Below are 20,528 nucleotides of genomic sequence, written 5' to 3' on the forward strand. Positions count from 1 at the left end.
ATCGAAAGGAATAAGAATGCTGGCCCGTGCATTCATGAAGTGGTTTCGGAAAAGCTAAGTAATGCCAAATTCAAATTTCCAAAACCAAAACATGAATGAAAATTAAAATAATTTACAGAAAATTGGGCAGCATTCCGGCTAAAATTAGATGTTCCCGGGTAATAAACAGCAAGCAGAATAGTTCATATAAATTAAAATAAATCTGCAAATACACAAACGGAATATGAACATGAAAGAGCAGGGTAACAGCAGCATGAAACAGGAAAGAACAACATATGAACAGTATTAATATCACAGCAACATCAGAATTGCGAAATTGATAAAACAATAAGCACGAACAGTGCAATTATCAGACCTAAATCTACTAACCACATCCTAGCTACCTAACCACCTAGAATCCACTACAACATACATCTCTAACTATCCTAATTTTAAACATAAACTGAAAAATATGCAACTAACTACGAATGAAGGAAAAGTGGCGTTCGGTGAAACCTGGTGGTTAGAGGCACAAGTATGGAACTAAGAGAGATGGTGGGAGTGGGGTGGTGTTGGCGGCAATGCGGCGGTGACGTAGGGCGGTGCGGCGGCGAACCTTGGTGGCGGCAGGGATGGTTTGGTGGTGCTGGGTTAGGGTTGGGGTACAGGGAGGGGAAGGGAGGAGGGTTCGAGGGTTGTGGGGCGGAGGGTGGTTGGGACGGTGGGAGGTGGTGCTGGGGGCGGACGGTGCTGGTTCGCGGTGGGGGGCAGTGGCATAGGGAAAGAAGAGAGGGAAGAAGGAGAGGGGGTGGGCGTCGCAGTGGGTCTGGGTGGTTAGCGGTCAGGGGTGGTTGGCGATGGCGATGGGTGCAGAGGAAGGAGGGAGAGAGAACAGAGGGGGTTGGGGAAGGAGAGTGGTGACGCGGGGGGAAAATAGGGTTTCGCATGGTTGGGTTAGTGATTTTGAATCCACGCGAACGCGTGGGGCACGCGATCGCGTGGCCAGCGTGGAATGGGGTTGACGCGATCGCGTGAGTGACACGGTTGCATGGGATGGGTAGAAGGATGAATGACGCGGTCGCGTGAGGCACGCGACCGCGTCGCTGGAAATTGTGCTAAACGCACAATTCCAGCGTCGTTTTAGCGCAACTCTCTGTCTCCATTGGGGTGCCATAATATCCACGCGATGTGAACGCGTCGCTCACGCTTTCGCGTGGGATGGGTGTTTTGCAAGTGACGCGTTCGCGTCAGGGACGCAGACGCGTGGGTCGTTTTGTGCTAAACACACACCAGCCACACGATTCCAGCCCAGATTTCTGGGCGTTGGATTTTTACGCTGATTTCCAGATCACGCATTCGTGTGATTGACGCGGACGCGTGGGAGGTGGTTTTCGCAACTGACGTGAACGCATTAGTAGTGCGGTCGCGTCGCACGCCTTCCTTTTTTTATATATGCAGGTATGCAATTATGCAGTATGCAATGCTAATGCAAATGTTATGAATAACATCCAGGTTCAATAAAAATAATATAACACAAAATCAAACAGTACGGAATAAAAATTGAAAAAGAAACGACCATATCATGGTGGGTTGTCTCCCACCTAGCACTTTTAGTTAAAGTTCTTAAGTTGGGCATTTGATGAGCTTCTCGTTATGGTGGCTTATGCTTAAATTCATCTAGAAATCTCTACCAATGTTTGGAATTCCAGCAGCCTCCGGGGTCCCAAACTAGGCATGTGAAGCTTTTGAGCAGCTTCAAACAGGTTCTCAGGCTCCCGGGGTGACGAATGTCAGAATAGATTCCAGGATCCAAAACTTTGCTTTTAAATCCGCCTTTGTCTTGATCTATATGCTTCCATCCGGGCGGTTTAGAAATTGTATTCTCACCAAGATGACCAAACGTCTTCCGTGACCCATTCAATTGAACTTGATACCAATCCTTGCACTTCGAATTGAAGCATGGGACCTTATTGAATCTTGTACACCAGCTCTGAGTACGAGCCATTTCCCTCTTACTCTTAAAGCCGCAGAGAGCTCTAAGCTGGCCATCTGTTTCAAGCAAACCATATTCAAGTGGAAAAGTAAAGATAAAGGTTAAGAATTGTACCCACTTGAAGCTTGTATTAGGTGGTAATGGCCATGGGATAGGTGTTTCCAGTGGTTCTGTAAGATCTACTCCCTTGTAATCTCTGCGAATTCCTCCACTTCTTTGCAAACTTCTTCAAATACAACCACGTCTAGATCAAAGTCTTCGATATCTTCTGCATCACTCAAGTCATAAGTTGGAGGTTGAGAAAAATCTACCTCGATATCATCTTTGTATTCACTTGGATAAGGTTCTTCAATCTCAGAGAATTCACGTGCGGATGCGAGTTCATTACTAGGAGGACTTGACTTGAGACTATCATCGTCAAGGAAACTTGCGTCTTGGGTTATTCCGTCTAGTTCTTCATGAAATACCTGCTTTGGGGGTTGTGCACTATCCTCCTTAGCATCAATTGTAACGTCCTTGACAAAATTTTTCACAACTCTGGATTCCCATGGAGGTTCAGCATCTCCTAAATCTTCAATCAGTACTTCTTCTTCTTGGATAATTTGAGCTTCCTCCAATTATTCCAGAACAAAGTTATGCTCATTACTGCCTACTGGGGTTTCTAGTATCTCCTTCATGCTACGCTTATCCCTAGATTCTCCACATAAAGCTATTGGAGTTCCTTGAGTGTCTAAACGTCTGGAAGATAATTGATGTATTGCTTGCTCCAGCTGATGAAGGGTTGTATGAAGTTGATCTACTGTTTTCTTGAGGCGAGCCTGTGATTCTTGAGGTGATGGATATGGACTACATAGGGAAGTGGTGGTGTGAGGGAGTAATTGGATTGGAATTGGGGTAAATAAGGATCATACAGTGGTGAGTGGTGAAAAGGAACTTGTGAGTGTGGTGGTTCAAAGCTATGTTGAGAGGATGGTCTATAGGCACAGGGTGGGGCTTGTTGGTGATTACGGGGGGTCCACCATATCTATCAGCTTGGTATGCATTGTAGAGTGGTCCTTGCCAATGATATCTTGGAGGGTGTTGTTGCCTAAAGGGTTGATCATATCCTCTTGGCTCCATCCATCTTTGATTGCTCAGACCTTGATGCATATTCCTGTTATAGTTTCCACTCCTTTCAACAAATTTAGGACAAACTCAAAGCGAGAAGGGTGAGAATTCATAGTAGCTAGTAGAAATAAAAGGGAAAAACAAAAACAAATAAACAAATAAAATAAAAATATTTACAATAACCAATAATAAGGCACACGTTTGCAGTTCCCCGGCAACGGCGCCATTTTGAAGAACTGAAGATTGACGGTTTAGAATTCAGAATAAATTCCCGTTGCAAGTATAGTTTCTAAGCCGAGCAATCGACCTTTCTTACAAAAGTTTTGGTTGTCACAAGTAACAAACCCCTTTGAAATTGATAACCGAAGTATTTAACCTCGGGTCGTCTTCTCAAGGAACTGCAGGGAGGTGTTCTTATTATTGGTTATGAGTTTTGTAAATTAGGGGTTTTGAAAGTAAGGAACAAGTAATTTAAATGACAAATAAAATAAATAAATAACTGTAAAATAAACTCTTGGCAATGTATGAAAATTCGGAAGTCCTATCCTAGTTACTCCTATGAGAATGGAAGTTAATCCCACTTAGTTAACCCTTATGAAAGCAAGGGAAAGTCAAGTGAACTAATTAGTTAGATTCCCAAGTCCTAGCCAACTCCTAAGGAAAGACTAGAATTAGTGGAATACCAGTCAATTTAGCCGACATAACAACCAATCACGGATAGTTGATAACTCAAGAGCTTCCAGTTAATCAATTAAAGCCAATAACATAAAAAGCTAAATAAGAATCAATGATCTGAAATACCTCAATTGCATTAATAAGAGAAAATCAATTTAAACATAAAGAGTTCATAAGCCAATCTGGCAACATAAGTAATTAAAGGATAGCATTAAAATATCTGAAAGTAAAAGAGAAATATAAAGTAAAAGGAATGTTGAACCTGATGAAGAGTTGAAATTCTAAAACCTTTAAGAGGAATCCTAATCCTAAAACCTAAGAGAGAGGAGAGAGCCTCTCTCTCTAAAAACTACATCTAAACTATGAAAAGTGAATAATTGAAGACATGATAATGAATGGATGCATTCCCCCACTTTACAACCTTTAATCTGTGCCTTCTGGACTTGGATCTGGGCCAAAAAGGGTTTCAGAAATCGTTGAGAGCGTTTTCTGTAATTTCTGGTGCGTGGCGTCTGTCACGCATCCGCGTGGGTCACGCGGTCGCGTCATCTGGAGTTTTCCTTATCACGTGTTCGCTTCGGTCACACATCCGCGTCATCTGTGTTCTGCTCATGGCGCGCGTCCGCGTCAGTCACGCGTTCGCGTTGCTTCCTTTTTGCGCTAGGCATGCGACCGCGTTGTCCATGCATTCGCGTCGCTGCTAATTTCTACAAAAACTCCATTTTGTGCTTTCCTTCCATTTTTGTATGTTTTCTTTCCATCCTTTAAGCCATTCTTGCCTTAGAAGATCTGAAACTTCTCAACACACAGATCACGGCATCGAATGGTAATAAAGGGTAATTAAAATAAATAATTTCAAAGCATAGGAAACATGTATTTCACATATATCACATAATAAGGAAGGGAAAGTGAAACCATACAATTTACATGAATAAGTGGGTAAAGGGTTGAATAAATCACTTAAATTGAGCACAATATATATCATAAAATATGGGTTTATCAAGAGTGCAAGGCCATCAACATAACCCACACAGCCGAACCTATAGAAGAGGGAGAGGCAGTGAATTCCATTGAGGAAGACCTCAATGGACGTCCACTGGCCACTCAGAAGTTCCCCAATGAGGAACCAAAGGAATTTGAGGCTCATACAGAGACCATAGAGATTCCACTGAACTTACTGTTGCCATTCATGAGCTCTGATGAGTATTCTTCCTCTGAAGAAGATGAAGATATTATTGAAGAGCAAGTTGCTCAATATCTAAGAGCAATCATGAAGCTAAATGCCAAGTTATTTGGTAATGAGACTTGGGAGGATGAACCTCCATTGCTCATCAAAGAACTAAATGATCTGGTTCAACTGAAATTACCTCAGAAGAAACAGAATCCTGGAAAGTTCTTAATACCTTGTACTATAGGCACCATGACCTTTAAGAAGGCTCTGTGTGATCTGGGGTCAAGTATAAACCTCATGTCCCTCTCTGTAATGGAGAAACTAGGGATCTTTGAGGTACAAGCTGCAAGAATCTCACTAGAGATGGCAGACAATTCAAGGAAATAGGCTTATGGACTTGTAGAGGATGTCTTAGTGAAGGTTGAAGGCTATTACATCCCTACTGACTTCATAATCCTAGACACTGGGAAGGATGAAGATGATTCCATCATCCTTGGAAGACCCTTCCTAGCCACAGTAAGAGCTGTGATTGATGTGGACAGAGGAGAGCTAGTCCTTCAATTGAATGAGGACTACCTTGTGTTTAAGGCTCAAGGATCTTCTTCTGTAACCATGGAGAGGAAGCATGAAAAGCTTCTCTCAATACAGAGTCAAAAGGAGCCCCCACACTCAATTTCTAAGTTTGGTGTCGGGAGGCCAACATTAAGCTCTGAATCTCTGTGAAGCTCTCTAGGAGCTTCACTGTCAAGCTATTGACATTAAAGAAGTGCTTGTTGGGAGGCAACCCAATGTTATTTAATTATATTTATTTATTTTCCATTGTTATTTTATGTTTTCTTTAGGTTGATGATCATGTGAAGTCATAAAAACAACAAAAAAATTCAAAAATAGAATGAAAAACAGCATCAAAAATAGCACACCCTGGAGGACAGGCTTACTGGCATTTAAACGCCAATAAGGATAGCAGAATGGGCGTTTAATGCCCAGCCTGGCAGCATTCTGGGCGTTTAACGCCAGAAAGGGCTGTTTGGCACAGGCTGGCGTTAAACGCCAGAAATGGGCATCTGACTGGCGTTTAACGCCAGAAATGGGCAGCAGAGTGGCGTTTAACGCCAGGAAAGGTAGCAGAGCTGGCATTAAACGCCAGATTTTGGCACAGAATAGGCGTTTGAATGCTAGGATGGTGCAGGGACTTGAATTTCTTGACACCTCAAGATCTGTGGATCCCACAGGATCCCCACCTACCCCACCTCTTCTTCTCTCCTCTTCACACATTTCCATAACACTCTTCCCCAAACACCATTGACCAATCCCATCAAAAACTCTTCCCCAAATACCCTTCACCTATCAAATCTTACCCTCTTCCCGATATTTCCTTCACCACTCACATCCATCCATCATTAAACCCCACCTACCTCACCATTCAAATTCAAACCATTTCCCTCCCAAACCCACCCACACATGGCCGAATACCCTCTCTTCCTTACCCTATAAATACCCCTCCTTACCACCTTCATTTTCACACGCCATACACACTTCTCTCCCTCTTGGCCGAAACACATACCCCCCTCCATCTCCTCCATTTCTTCTTCTTCTACTCCTTTCTTTCTCCTTTTGCTCAAGGACGAGCAAATCTTCTAAGTTTGGTGTGGAAAAAGCTAAAGCTTTTTGTTTTCCATAACCACTAATGGCACCTAAGGCCGGAGAAACCTCTAGAAAGAGGAAAGAGAAGGCAATTGCTTCCACTTCCGAGTCATGGGAGATGGAGAGATTCATCTCAAAGGTCCATCAAGACCACTTCTATGAAGTTGTGGCCAAGAAAAAGGTGATCCCCGAAGTCCCCTTTAAACTCAAAAAGAGTGAGTATCCGGAGATCCGACATGAAGTTCGGGTTACTTGGATTTTAGTCCGGAAAATGTGAGGATAGCATTCAACTTACCAACAATGCAAGGAGATCCTCACCCTTTCACTAGAAGGGTCAACTTTGATCAAAGGTTGGACCAAGTCCTTAGGGACATTTGTGTGGAAGGTGCTCAATGGAAGAGAGATTCAAGAGGCAAGCCGGTTCAACTAAGAAGGCTTGACCTCAAACCCGTGGCTAGAGGATAGTTGGAGTTTATCCAACGCTCTATAATTCCTACTAGCAAATGGTCTGTAGTTACTGTAGACTGGGCTATCATGATCTATAGCATCATGAATGGAGAGGAAGTAGAAGTTCATGAGATCATATCCCTAGAACTCTATAAGGTGGCGGACAAGTCCTCTACTTTGGCAAGGTTAGCCTTCCTTCATCTCATTTGTCACCTCTGTAATTCAGCTGGAATTGTCATAGAGAAAGACACCCTCATTGAAGAGGACAAGTCCATCACTAAGAAAAGGATGGAGCAAACAAGAGAGCCCACTCATGGACCTCAACAAGAGCATGAGGAAGTTCCTCATCATGAAATCCCTGAGATGCCTCAAGGGATGCACTTTCCTCCACAAAACTATTGGGAGCAAATCAATACCTCCCTAGGAGAATTGAGTTCCAACATGGGAAAACTAAGGGTGGAGCACCAAGAGCATTCCATCCTCCTCCATGAAATTAGAGAAGACCAAAAAGCCATGAGGGAGGAGCAACAAAGGCAAGAAAGAGACATAGAGGAGCTAAAGCACTCCATAAGATCTTCAAGAGGAAGAACTAGCTACCATCACTAAGGTGGACCCGTTCTTTAATTTCCTTGTTCTTTATTTTTCTGTTTTTCGTTCCCTATGCTTTATGTTTTGTCTATGTTTGTGTCTTTATTACATGATCATTAGTGTCTAGTGTCTATGCCTTAAAGCTATGAATGTCCTATGAATCCATCACCTTTCTTAAATGAAAAATGTTTTTAATTGCAAAAGAACAAGAAGTGCATGGTTTCGAATTATATCTTGAAATTAGTTTAATTATTTTGATGTGGTGGCAATACCTTTTGTTTTCTGAATGAATGCTTGAACAGTGCATATTTTTGAATTTGTTGTTTATGAATATTAAAATTGTTGGCTCTTGAAAGAATAATGAAAAAGGAGAAATGTTATTGATAATTTGAAAAATCATAAAATTGATTCTTGAAGCAAGAAAAAGCAGTGAAAAGCTTGCAGAAAGAAAAAAAAGTGAAAAAAAGAAAGAAAAAGAAAAAGCAAGCAGAAAAAGCCAATAGCCCTTTAAACCAAAAGGCAAGGGTAAAAAGGATCCAAGACTTTGAGCATTAATGGATAGGAGGGCCCACAGGAATAAAATCCTAGCCTAAGCGGCTAAACCAAGCTGTCCCTAACCATGTGCTTGTGGCGTGAATGTGTCAACTGAAAAGCTTGAGACTGAGCAGTTAAAGTCATGGTCCAAAACAAAAAGAGTGTGCTTAAGAGCTCTGGACACCTCTAACTGGGGACTCCAGCAAAGTTGAGTCACAATCTAAAAAGGTTCACCTAGTTATGTGTCTGTGGCATTTATGTATCCGGTGGTAATGCTGGAAAACAAAATGCTTAGGGTCACGACCAAGACTCATAAAGTAGTTGTGTTCAAGAATCAACATACTGAAATAGGAGAATCAATAACACTATCTAAATTCTAAGTTCTTATAGATGCCAATCATTCTAAACTTCAAAGGATAAAGTGAGATGCCAAAAATTTTCAGAAGCAAAAAGGCTATAAGCCCCGCTCATCTAATTGAAGCTAATCTTCATTGATAAGTTTGGAATTCATTGTATATTCTCTTCTTTTTATCTTATTTTGTTTTCAGTTGCTTGGGGACAAGCAACAATTTAAGTTTCGTGTTGTGATGAGCGGATAATTTATACCTTTTTAGCATTTTTTTACATAGTTTTTAGTATGTTTTAGTTACTTTATTTTAATTAGTTTTTATTCAAAAATTATATTTTTGGACTTTACTATGAGTTTGTGTGTTTTTCTGTGATTTTAGGTATTTTCTGGCTGAAATCGAGGGACCTGAGCAAAAATCTGATCCAGAGGCTGAAAAAGGACTGCAGATGCTGTTGGGTTCTGACCTCCCTGCACTCGAAGTAGATTTTCTGGAGCTGCAGAAGCCCAATTGGCGCGCTCTTAATTGCGTTGAAAATTAGACATCCTAGGCTTTCCAGATATATATAATAATCCATACTTTGCTCGAGATTTGATGGCCCAAACTGGCTATCAAAGTCAGCCTAAAACATCTTGGCGTAAAACGCCCAAACTGGCACCAGAATTGGAGTTAAATGCCAAATTGGCACCAAAGCTGTTGTTTAACTCCAGGAACAGCCTAAGCATGAAAAAGCTTCAATGCTCAGCCCAAGCACACACCAAGTGGGCTCCGGAAGTGGATTTTTGCACTATCTACACTTAGTTACTCATTTTCTGTAAACCCTAGTTGCTAGCTTAGTATAAAAACTACTTTTAGAGTCTTTTGACCAACTTATGACATTTTTACATTTCATATTGTACATGTTTGGGAGCTGGCCTCATGGCCATGCCTAGACCTTTCACTTATGTATTTTCAACGATGGAGTTTCTACACCCCATATATTAAGGTGTGGAGCTCTGCTGTTCTTCATGAATTAATGCAATTACTACTATTTTTCTATTGAATTCACGCCTACTTCTTCTCCAAGATATACTCTCGTACTTAATTCAGTTAAGTCAGAATGAAGGGGTGACCCGTGACAATCACCCAATCTTCGGTACTTGCTTAGCCAAGGTCGCGTGCCTAACAACCACAAAGCGATCTACATGATGTTCAACGTAGTCATTGGACGAGAGCTGGAGTATATTCTCTTGGGTTTCTAATCTAAGATTAGAACCTTTGTGGTATAGGCTAGAATTATTGGCAGCCATTCCTGGGATCCGAAAAGTCTAAACTTTGTCTGTGGTATTCCGAGTAGGATCCGGGATCCGGAAAGTCTAAACCTTGTCTGTGGTATTCCGAGTAGGATCTGGGAAGGGATGACTGTGATGAGCTTCAAACCTGCAAATGTGGGGCACAAGTGACAGTGTGCAAAAGAACAATGGTCCTATTCCGACGCTAGTCGGAACCGACAGATGATTAGCCCTGCGGTGACAGCACAGATAGATTTGTTTTCATCCGAGAGGATCATACAGCTTGTCATGGAAGGAGGTAACGCATGTTTGGAAGAAGGCAATAGGAAAGCAGAGGTTCTGAAGCAACAAAGCATCTCCAGACGCTTATCTGAAATTCCTACCTATGAATTACATAAGTATTTCTATCCTATTTTATATTTTATTTATCTTTTAATTATCAAAACCTTATAACCATTTGAATCCGCCTGACTGAGATTTACAAGGATGACCATAGCTTGCTTCAAGCCGACAATCTCTGTAGGATCGACCCTTACTCACGTAAGGTTTATTACTTAGACGACCCAGTGCACTTGCTGGTTAGTTGTGCGGAATTGTGAAGAATAATTGAGATTACAATCGTGCGTACTAAGATGTTGGCGCAGTTGTGATCACAATTTCGTGCACCAGAAGTCAAAGTGGATTATGAGTACAAGAGTTCTCAAGATCCTGATAAAGTTGTCCTACCAGATCAAAGAATTAAAGGTTATCAATATGGGCCTCAAATAGTTCCTATATCCCAAGCTAAGTAGGATGCTATTAAGTTCAAACTAAAAAAAGTTATGTATTAAGGTAAAATTGTATATGCTTTATTTGATTTGAATTTGATGATGGAGATTTTCTTACTCTGTTTCTGCTATTTCTTTTCTTTTCTCCTATACCATCTGATAAGGATACCAATACATGAAAGATGTCAATGTCTTCATAGCTGAAATAGGAAATACAAAAGGCACACTTGCACTTTCTTTACTAGCAAAGGCTATAAAGAAAATGAATAAAGTGGCAATACTACATTGTGTTTGGAGACAAGGACAAGCGAATGTCGTCATTGGGTCCTGACGCCCAATCTTTCTAACAAGGAAAATATTGTACATTTTTTCCATCTTTTTTTTTAATTTATTTTTTAATTAGTCTACCTCCACTGACATGATTTTTTTATTTTTTTTTGAAATAATTTCTTTGTTGCATGGTCATGCTATGCAGCCTGATTCGTTATATTCAATGTACTACCTTTTGCTGAGGATGTGCGAGAGTTTCAATTCTATTCTTTCAGTAATTTTCCTACACTGATGCAGCCAAATGAACAATAGCTTGAGGTTGAAGCTAACTTAGTTAAACTACTTGATCTTGCACCACAAGGAAAAGAGGAAGTTTTGCTACCTGATTTTACACCAAATCGAGTCCTGGAGGCATGAATTCCCTCACTTATGTTTTCTAGTTTATATCCCGTGTTTCATTCATTCCCTCCATTTTTTTCTTATTTATTTTTTAAAGAAGATTATATTTTGATATTCATGACATGATATTTCTTTATCTAATGGTTGTTTCTTATGGGTAGTGAATTTATATTTTTCAAAATTTTCAATTATGCTTTGTCCTTGCTATCCTTATTTGAGCCAATCAGTTATTACCCCATTGTGTAAAAGTCAGCATAAGAATGTTCATATATCTTTTCAATGATTGTATCACTATCTTGAGCTCAAGTTAAAGCATGCAAATGTTGTAGTACCCCCTCTTAATGATACCCACAAGAAAATCATAAAACTTGATGATAAGCTCTTTCAACAAAACAAATCTGTGGTAGAAAAATTTTGTCAGTCTTTTAAGTTAAAGGAAAGCTCGAGGGTAAGACATGTGTCTTTTCTCCTAGTTTATACAAAATATCAAACTTCTTTTACATTATACGAACATTGTATATATTTCATGTTTGAATTGAACTATCTTATAACATTAAAAGTCAAGGCGTTTATTGAGAGAGGAAAAATATGGTTCTGGTAAGGAAAATGATAAAGGAAAAATACTTGTTCTACCTTCAAATCTCCTTCAAGATAAATCGAATGTTGAACTCGACAACATTGGGGATCTGACTCCTGTACAAGATTTTGAAGCCATGTTTGTGCGTAGAGATAATCCAGATTGGGTTGTAAAAGCAACCGATGCTATGGCCAATAAAATTTATGATCTCATAGAGGATTCCCACGAAGGCGATAACAATTTGAAAGTATTGGAATGTTTAGCTGTGCTCTGCAAGGGATATATCAATAAGCAGGTAACCCATCTTCCTCGCTTTTGCACCATAGAGCTAGTCATGACTTTCCATGTCTAACCAACTTTTATTCCTCTATTATTCCTCTTGGTTGTATTTGAGGTCAATGATAACTTTTTTTTCTGTGAAGGAACTAAAACAATTCAATGATTTCATTTGCGATATTTGGAGTTTCTGTCAAGAGAAGAACCTTCATGGTTTTTGTGATTCTTTTCTTCAAAAGGAATCACTTGATCCCCAAATCAAAAGTTGTAGACAGGTTTTTGCATTTTTTTTGTTTTTCTTGGTTGGACCATTTAAAATTCAATGTTTCTTCTTTCATAACTTGTTATTTAGTTTAACTTTACAATGGAGTTACTAAAGATGAAGCAAGAAGTTTCTTTGTCAAATCTGAGCCAAAAGTTGAATGATTACTTAACTCGTTGTGTTGAAATATTTAGGGCCTTTCTTTCTTTTATAAAATCTCTGTTAGGCCATTATAACAATACATTGTAAATATTATTAAGACTCTAGCCCGATGACACTTGCTAGTGTCATCGGGCCATTTTTGCTGTTATCCTCATTGTCATTATTAATTGCTGACCAAGGACCTCAGTCGTTGCCTGCATAGCAGCAACCATATTTTTCAGGGCACTTATGAAGTTCACAGGGTTATTCTGATGCACGGAAAATTTGTCTCTCAACAAATCTCCCTTCGGCAAGTGTACCGAATTTGTCGTCAAGTAAAAACTCACAATAGAGTGAGGTCGAATCCCACAGGGATTGATTGATCAAGCAACTTTAATTAGAAGAATGTTCTAGTTGAGCGAATCCAGAATTTGGGTTGAGAGTTGCAGAAAATAAAATGGCGGGAATGTAAATAACAGAAAAGTAAATGCTAGAATTAAAGGACTGGAAGTAAATGACTGAAAATAAATTGCAGAATTGTAAATGGAAATAGGGAATTTGCTCATAAAAGTAAATGGCAGAAATTAAAGAGAATGGGTAAGATCAGAGATGGGGAGTTCATTGGGCTTAGGAGATGTTGCAATTCTCCGGATCAAGTTCATTTTCATCTCTTCCTCAATCAATGCACTCATTGATCTCCTTGGCAATCTTAAGTGATTGAATTACAATTTCTTGCAATTCAATCTCTCAAATCTTGATCAATAGCCAATTCCTTGGTCAATTGCTCATGAGAAGAGATGAAGTATGGTCACTGATTATACCACATGCATTTCCCAAATCAAGTATTGAGAGGGTTATAATCACATACCCATCCAAACCCAATTTGGTCCAGCATGAGAAAGCATTTCTAGCTTGATCTCTTCATTCCTCTTTCAAGGTTCAAAAGAGATCCAAGTTTGAATAGCTTCTTTTCCAAGATAACTACTCAATTGGATGAAGATCGAAAGCTTTCAAGTAAAATCAAGAGAAAAGATAGAAGAAGAAGAATGAAAATTAGTATTGATCCATCAAATTACAACAGAGCTCCCTAACCCAATGAAAGGGGTTTAGTTGTTCATAGCTCTAGAAAATGAAAACAAAGATGGAGAATACATCATAGAACTAGAAATTGCAGAGAAAGTAAAATACAGAGAGTAGTTCTCTTTTTCCAACTTCCAGCTCTCCTTTACAATTCAAAGCTACTCCTATATATACTACTTGTCTCAGCTTCTAGTTGGCTCTTCAAGTCTTGGGCCTTTGGATCTTGAGTTTGAAGTAGTTCTCTTCTTTATTTGGGCTTGGCTTTACTTGCAGAGAGAAAATGTGAAGTGGGCAGAGATTTTAGCTCAGGACGTTAGGGGTGTTAACGTTTAGTGAAAATATAAGTTCGAGAACGTTAGTGACAATCAAATTTCTCACTAACGTTACTAAGTAAAATCCACGTTAACTTCAATGTTAGTGGCATAAACGTTGCCACTAACGTTGCCTCTAAGTCCTTCGCACACGTTATTGAGACTTAACATTTCCAATAACTTTGAAAAGCCCCCTTTGTTCCCACGTTAGAGCCCACGTTAACTGCTCACGTTAACTTAGTTAACGTGGCTCTTTAATGTGGGCTTGCCATCCTTCGAGAACGTTAGTGACACTCAACATTGTCACTAACGTTCCAAGGTGCCCCTATGCCTCACGTTAGAGTCCACATTAACTAGGTTAACGTGGCTTCTAACGTGGCCATGCTTAGCCATCCCCAACGTTAGTGACAATGTTGAGTGTCACTAACATTGGCCATTCTTTCACTCATCAACGTTGGCTTCCACGTTAACTTAGTTAACGTGGAAGCCAACGTGGCTCCTTGGGGGTTGTGTGGTTGCTTCCAACGTTAGTGACAATGTTGGGTGTCACTAACGTTGTCGACCACTATTGCTTCTTACGTTAGCTCCCACGTTAACCAAGTTAACGTGGGAGTTAACGTGGTATATTTCTCCTTAGGCCAACGTTAGTGACAATGTTGAATGTCACTAACGTTGGCGTTTCTTCCCCTCTTTAGCGTTAGAGGCCACGTTAACTAAGTTAACGTGGACTCTAACGTGGCCACTTATGAGCATTTGCCAATGTTAGTGACAATGTTAAGTGTCACTAACGTTGGCTCAACTTCCCTTCTCCACGTTAGAGTTCACGTTAACTTAGTAAACGTGACTCTTAACGTGGTCAATGATGGCTTCGAGAGCGTTATTGGCAATCACTTTTCTCATTAACTTTGCAAGTTACCTCTCATTCCTTGCTTCCTTTGGTCCTAAAATCAAGCAATAGAGTGCATCAAAGTTCTAGTCCAAGTCATGGGCAATGCAACATACAATTTGTCACTAAACTTATGCAAAATCCTCATTAAATAAAGTAAAATGTACAATGTATGCTTGAATCAAGGTGTAAGTGAATATCTGCCCAAAACTAGCTTATTTCCTAAGGAAATGCATGAAACTAACCTAAAAACAGTAAAGAAAAGGTCAGTGAAACTGGCCAAGATGCCCTGGCATCATATTCATAGATGTTCCAGGTTCTGCACTACTAATCCGTTCTCTACCTCGACCGCGTCCGCGTCCACGAGTCGTCATTTGGTCCCTGTTCACACCGAATAGGTGATATCAAGATTATCAATCTCAATATCTCAAATCTAGTGCTTCAAAGTCCCAAATACATGCTCATGAACAAATATGCCACATATATCAGTTAGATATCCTAAAATTAGTATATACACACACCTAGAGTATGCCCAGAAGCATAGTCAATCCATCCTTCAAGCTCTACAGGAACGAACTGCTCTTATATCATAATGTAACACCATACCACACAGAGCCTTACGCTTAAGTTATAAAGTAGAAGTGGAGATGTATTACGACCTGTAAAAGGAAAAGAAGTAAAAATATATAGTTAAAAGAAGTTTGTAACTAGGAGCCTTGAAGAAGAAGTTAAACAAAAGTGAAAACAGAAAATCGCATCACACTCGTGACCGGATAAAACAAAATCGCAGAGAAGACTAAAAGCAAATATATACATATTAGAGTTCCAAAAATACAAATATCAAGATCCAAAATTGACCTGCAAAATTAAGGCCGGCCAGAGTATACATTATATATATATATATATATATATATATATAACCCAAAGTTATTCCAAAACATAAGTAAAACACCTGTTTCTCCAAAAGCAATCTCTAAGAGGGAAAATTACAAAAATATACATGCGGAGAATCTATATATATACAAACAAAGCCTAAAAAAATATAATAGCCCAAAAAATAATTCTTCGCTTGTAAGGAGGGTCTCCAGACTCTCAACGAGGTTCCTCTTGACCTGCATCTGAAAAACAGTAGAAATATGTATGGAATGAAAACCGAGGATTCTCAACATGGTATTGGTGCCAGCATAGATAATATAGAAGCTAAGGTTTCAGGAAAGGCAGAGGCAATACTGAAATTTCGACACTTATAAATTAAACTTAATTTAATTTTTCACCCTTGTTTCTTTCAAACCTCCTAAAAATCGGTGGAACAATCCTCATCACTCATTTGCCAAAAGATGGTCTCTCAGAGAACGTACGCAAATAAGGCAAACAAATAAAACATAGCTAGGGTTTAGATACAGCAAGTAAGCAATTAGCAGATAAACATGGATAAGCAATTAGGCGAATCAAAACTAATGCACATTCAATCAAAACATTCAAATGCATATGATGTATGCTTGTCCTATGGCTGATGAGTCTCATCTGTCGGTTATATAGCCAACCCGACATGTCCTGGTAGCTAACCATTGGACAGACTCTCTGTGCATGCATCCCCAAGCTCAAAAATATCCATGGGGAAAATCATAAGCTCAAATTAATATATATATATATATGCCCATAAAGTGTCCGGTCACATCTTGCGACAGAGAGTTAACAGAGTATCGAGTCTCAACGTGGAGCAAGTGCCCAGAAAAACTCGTGTCTCAAATAATTTAATCACAATTCATCATTGTCGATATCATTCTCAATCATGTCTCATTCAATCTCAAATTCATCATTATTATCTTCATCATTATCAATTACTTCTTTTTCAGCATTACCAACACCTCATTATCTAGTTAATCACTTTACAAATCCCCTTCAATGTCTACTTAACCTATTCAGCATCCCACCCTTGTTCTAAGGCTTAACAACTCACTATTGGACCCTAAACAGGTATTAAAGAGGTTTGGAAAGCTAGAGAAATAGTTTAAAACTTAAAAACTGTATTTTTCATCAAAACAGGGGTCATGCATACGCATGGCCACTCTCGCGTACAGATGAGTATTTAAATGCCAAAGTCACGTACGCGAGCTCCTTCCGCATACGCGGGCTCATGAAACAGAAAGGGGTACCCATGTACACAGGCGCTCAATCACGTACGCATGGGTGTATATGAGGCACTTTTGCGTACGCATACACGTTCGCGCGTATGCATGAGTGTAAAATTGACATATTCGCATATGCGTCCACCCCATGTGTATGAGAGTGTGTTGAACAAAGAGAATTCTCGCGTATGCAAGCATGTTTCCGCGTACGCATGCCTTGTATCTTCAAAAAGCTGCTAAGTCAGCAGAAATCAGTTTTTACACACCAAACTTCGAACGTGCATAAATTTTCATTAGAAATTGTTTTTAGTCATCTTCGAACGTTGTAAACTTCACGAATCCAATTTTTATTCAAAAAAAACTTTTACAATATTTGAGGGTCTAGAAGTCAAGTTATCACCCACCGAAGTTGGTCAAAAATTAGGTTTTACTAAAATTTACAAAACCTCTAACTTTTCAAAATTCTCAATTCCAAACTAACAATTTCATAACCAAAATAGTCCCAAATGTCCCTAGTCAGGTTCATATATTTGCTATTCATACCACAACATGCTAACACTCAAAATCATATTATCTATTCAACATGTTCATTTATACAATCTCACCAAATACAACACTCACCACTAACCCTTCATATCAAATACATATATCATATCTATTCAATAATCTCCAACCACAATGCACATAAAAAATTCCACAATCATTTTCTATATCCACAAAACATGAACAATACACATAATTCAGCATATCCTACAGTCAACGAGCCTAAGTTTTCACAGGACATTACACATTAACTATGAGAAACCAAAACAATTCTTTGGCCGATTTCTCCCTAAGATCATAACACCCCAAAATCCTTCCTTTTCAAGTTTTAATTCACCAATTACCATCTTCACAAGCTTAAACACCAGAATCTTGTTCCAATCTTCCAAATTGAACTCCAAATCAACAAGAAACACAATCTAATTCACACAATCCTGCTACAATTAATATAGGATTTACTCATTCAATGATTCAAAAGGATTCAATAGTTTCTTACCATACCGACAGACCAATTAGATAAAACACAATAAATTCTCACAAGCTAGCTTGATCCTAAAACATGAAAATATCACAAATCTCAATGCCTATAATCCAAAATTTTCAAAATTGTAAATTTCTTATCACTTTGTTTAGATGGTTTCGAAGATCTTGACGCGATGGTCACGTGGCCGCAAACAGTGCAGCGATCGGAGCTCTAAATTGAGAGATACGGAGGATTGAAGATTAAGTTGAAAATGGAGGTTAGGGTTCTTGATGGAATGCTTCTTCCTCAACGTGCTTCTTCTAATTTTGGGGGAAGGAAGGCTAAGTTACATGTTATATATATTGGACCTTTGGCTCGGTTTGGGTCCGGTTCGGTCCGTTGGTCTAATTTTGGGTCAAAATCTTTAAAATTAGTATCAAAATTCGTATTTTTAATATTTCTACTTCACTAGATTATAAAAATTTAATCTATAAGTGCTCATCCTGTGGCTAAAAATGGTCTTCTTAAAATGATGGAAGCATCTTCATCTTTTTCCATGTCGAAGATCACAAAGTCAGCAGGAAAATAAATTTTCCAACATTGACCAATGCGTTTTTCACTATCCTATGCGAAAACTTTATTGATCGGTCGGCTAGTTGCAATGAAATTCTTGTTGGCTTCATCTCCTCAATTTGTAGCTTTCTTATCATGGACAGGAGCATCAAATTGATGCTTGTCCCTAAGTCACAAAGAACTTTGCCAATGGTGACATCCTAATGGTGCAGGGATTTAGAAATTATCGGGATCTTTTAATTTTTCTGGTAGCTTCCTTTGAATTATGACACTACATTCCTTGATGAGAATTACCGTCTCATTTTCTTTGAAGATTCTTTTCTTGGACAGCAGTTCTTTCATAAATTTAGCATAGAGTGGCATTTATCCTAAGACTTCGACAAAAAAAATGTTGATTTGTACATAATTATTTATTCTTAAATTAGAGAATCAAATTATTTTATTATTAATTAATAATTTTTTTTCTAATTCTAAAATTATTATAATTAAATGTATTTAGTTACTTTGATATTTTATTTCTTGATGCATTGAGTATGCTTTTGTATACTCTTTATTATATCATAATTAATAATTTTTTTTCTAATCTTAAATGTATTATACTTTGTGGAAGAACCCTGTATATTAACATAAGATTACGAGAAAATAAAACATTTATATATTATTAAAGTTAATTTGTATGTATTAATGTTAATTAAAGTTAATTATATATATATATAATTATATTTTTAGAAGAAAGATAATATTTTAATTTATTACTAATAATGCTAAATTTAAATTATACAACAATTTTACATAATTATTTGTTCTTAAATAAAAGAATAAAATTATTATGTTATTAATTAATAATTTTTTTTAATCTTAAAAGTATTATAATTAAATGCTATGACGTATGGATAATAACATGAACACGAGATAAGACACGACACGAGATATGCAAATACATGAATTTAATTTTGGGTTAATGTTCAAATTGGTCCCCGAAAGATTGCACGATCGTCAATTTTGTCCCCGAAAGAAATTTTTAATCAAATTAATCCTCGAAAGATTAGACATCAATCACGTTTGTCCTTCTGTTAGTGGGCTCGAAAATTCCGTTAACGGCTGTACAGGTGGACCGTTAAGTGACATGTGTGTTAATAGGTGTGTACCCAGTTGGAAGCTGACAAGATATGTTGTACTTATTATGTCAAATTAATCCCTATTCCCATTTTATAAACCCTAACCCCCAAATTGAACGGAAACATTAAGGAGTGGTATTGCAGTGCAAAGACATCACCACAGGTTTAGAAGCTCGGATGCAGAGCACCGGTGGAGGTCAAAGTGCTGGGTTATCACCGCGATTGGTTGGTAGCTTCGGCTCTAGCTCGTCCATGCGAAAAAGAAGGATGAAGATGGACAGAACTTGTTTCTGTAGGCTGAAAACTGTGATCAAGAAATCCTCAACACTAGAAAATCCAGGAAGGTTGTTTCACACTTGTCCAAGATATGGGGTGAGTTTAAATTGGTATGAACCATAGTTTCTTGAACCCCTCTTTCACCATTGATATGAGATTCAAATTTATCACTTCACATGTGCAGAAAGGCAGCCATTGTAACTACTTTAGTTGGGTAGATGATAATGAATATGATGCTTTTGAAGTTGCAAATGGTGGGGCAGAAGCAGAGTTTGAAGTTGAAAGTGATTATGAAGATTGGAAAGTGAAACTAGGTTGGAGAATGGGTAGTTTGGAAGCTGAAGTCAGAGTAGTGAAGATGTTGTTTTTTTTCATGTTTGTCCTAGTAATAATGCTTATGTTAGTGGTTGGAGCATTTTGTGTCAAATCAGTGGGAAAGTGAAAAAGTTGTAAAAGCATTGGTGATGTTGTTTTGTTGTATCTTGTTAAGAATATTGGTGAAATGTAATAAATCAGTTTGAACATTTTTGAATATCCATTAACAATCATGCAACCTGCATATTTTGACATTAGCTTAACAAATTTTTACACAATTCTGAAAATAGATGAATAAAAAATAAGTCTAAACATTTTTGCATAAGATAAATTAAGTCTAACCAGATGTATTAAAATCAAAGTATTTGCATGTCCATATAAGAATG

At 38.5% G+C, this 20,528-nt stretch overlaps 1 pseudogene; it reads left to right on the plus strand.

The window, feature by feature from the left end:
- Positions 1-516: 516 nt before the first annotated feature.
- LOC107633465 (ATP-dependent DNA helicase 2 subunit KU80-like) lies at positions 517-20,269 on the plus strand (annotated as a pseudogene).
- The last annotated feature ends 259 nt before the right edge of the window (positions 20,270-20,528 follow it).

The sequence above is a fragment of the Arachis ipaensis genome, chromosome B3 (genome assembly GCF_059453495.1).
Source record: "Arachis ipaensis isolate K30076 ecotype BB chromosome B3, ASM5945349v1, whole genome shotgun sequence".
NCBI classification, from domain to species: domain Eukaryota; kingdom Viridiplantae; phylum Streptophyta; class Magnoliopsida; order Fabales; family Fabaceae; genus Arachis; species Arachis ipaensis.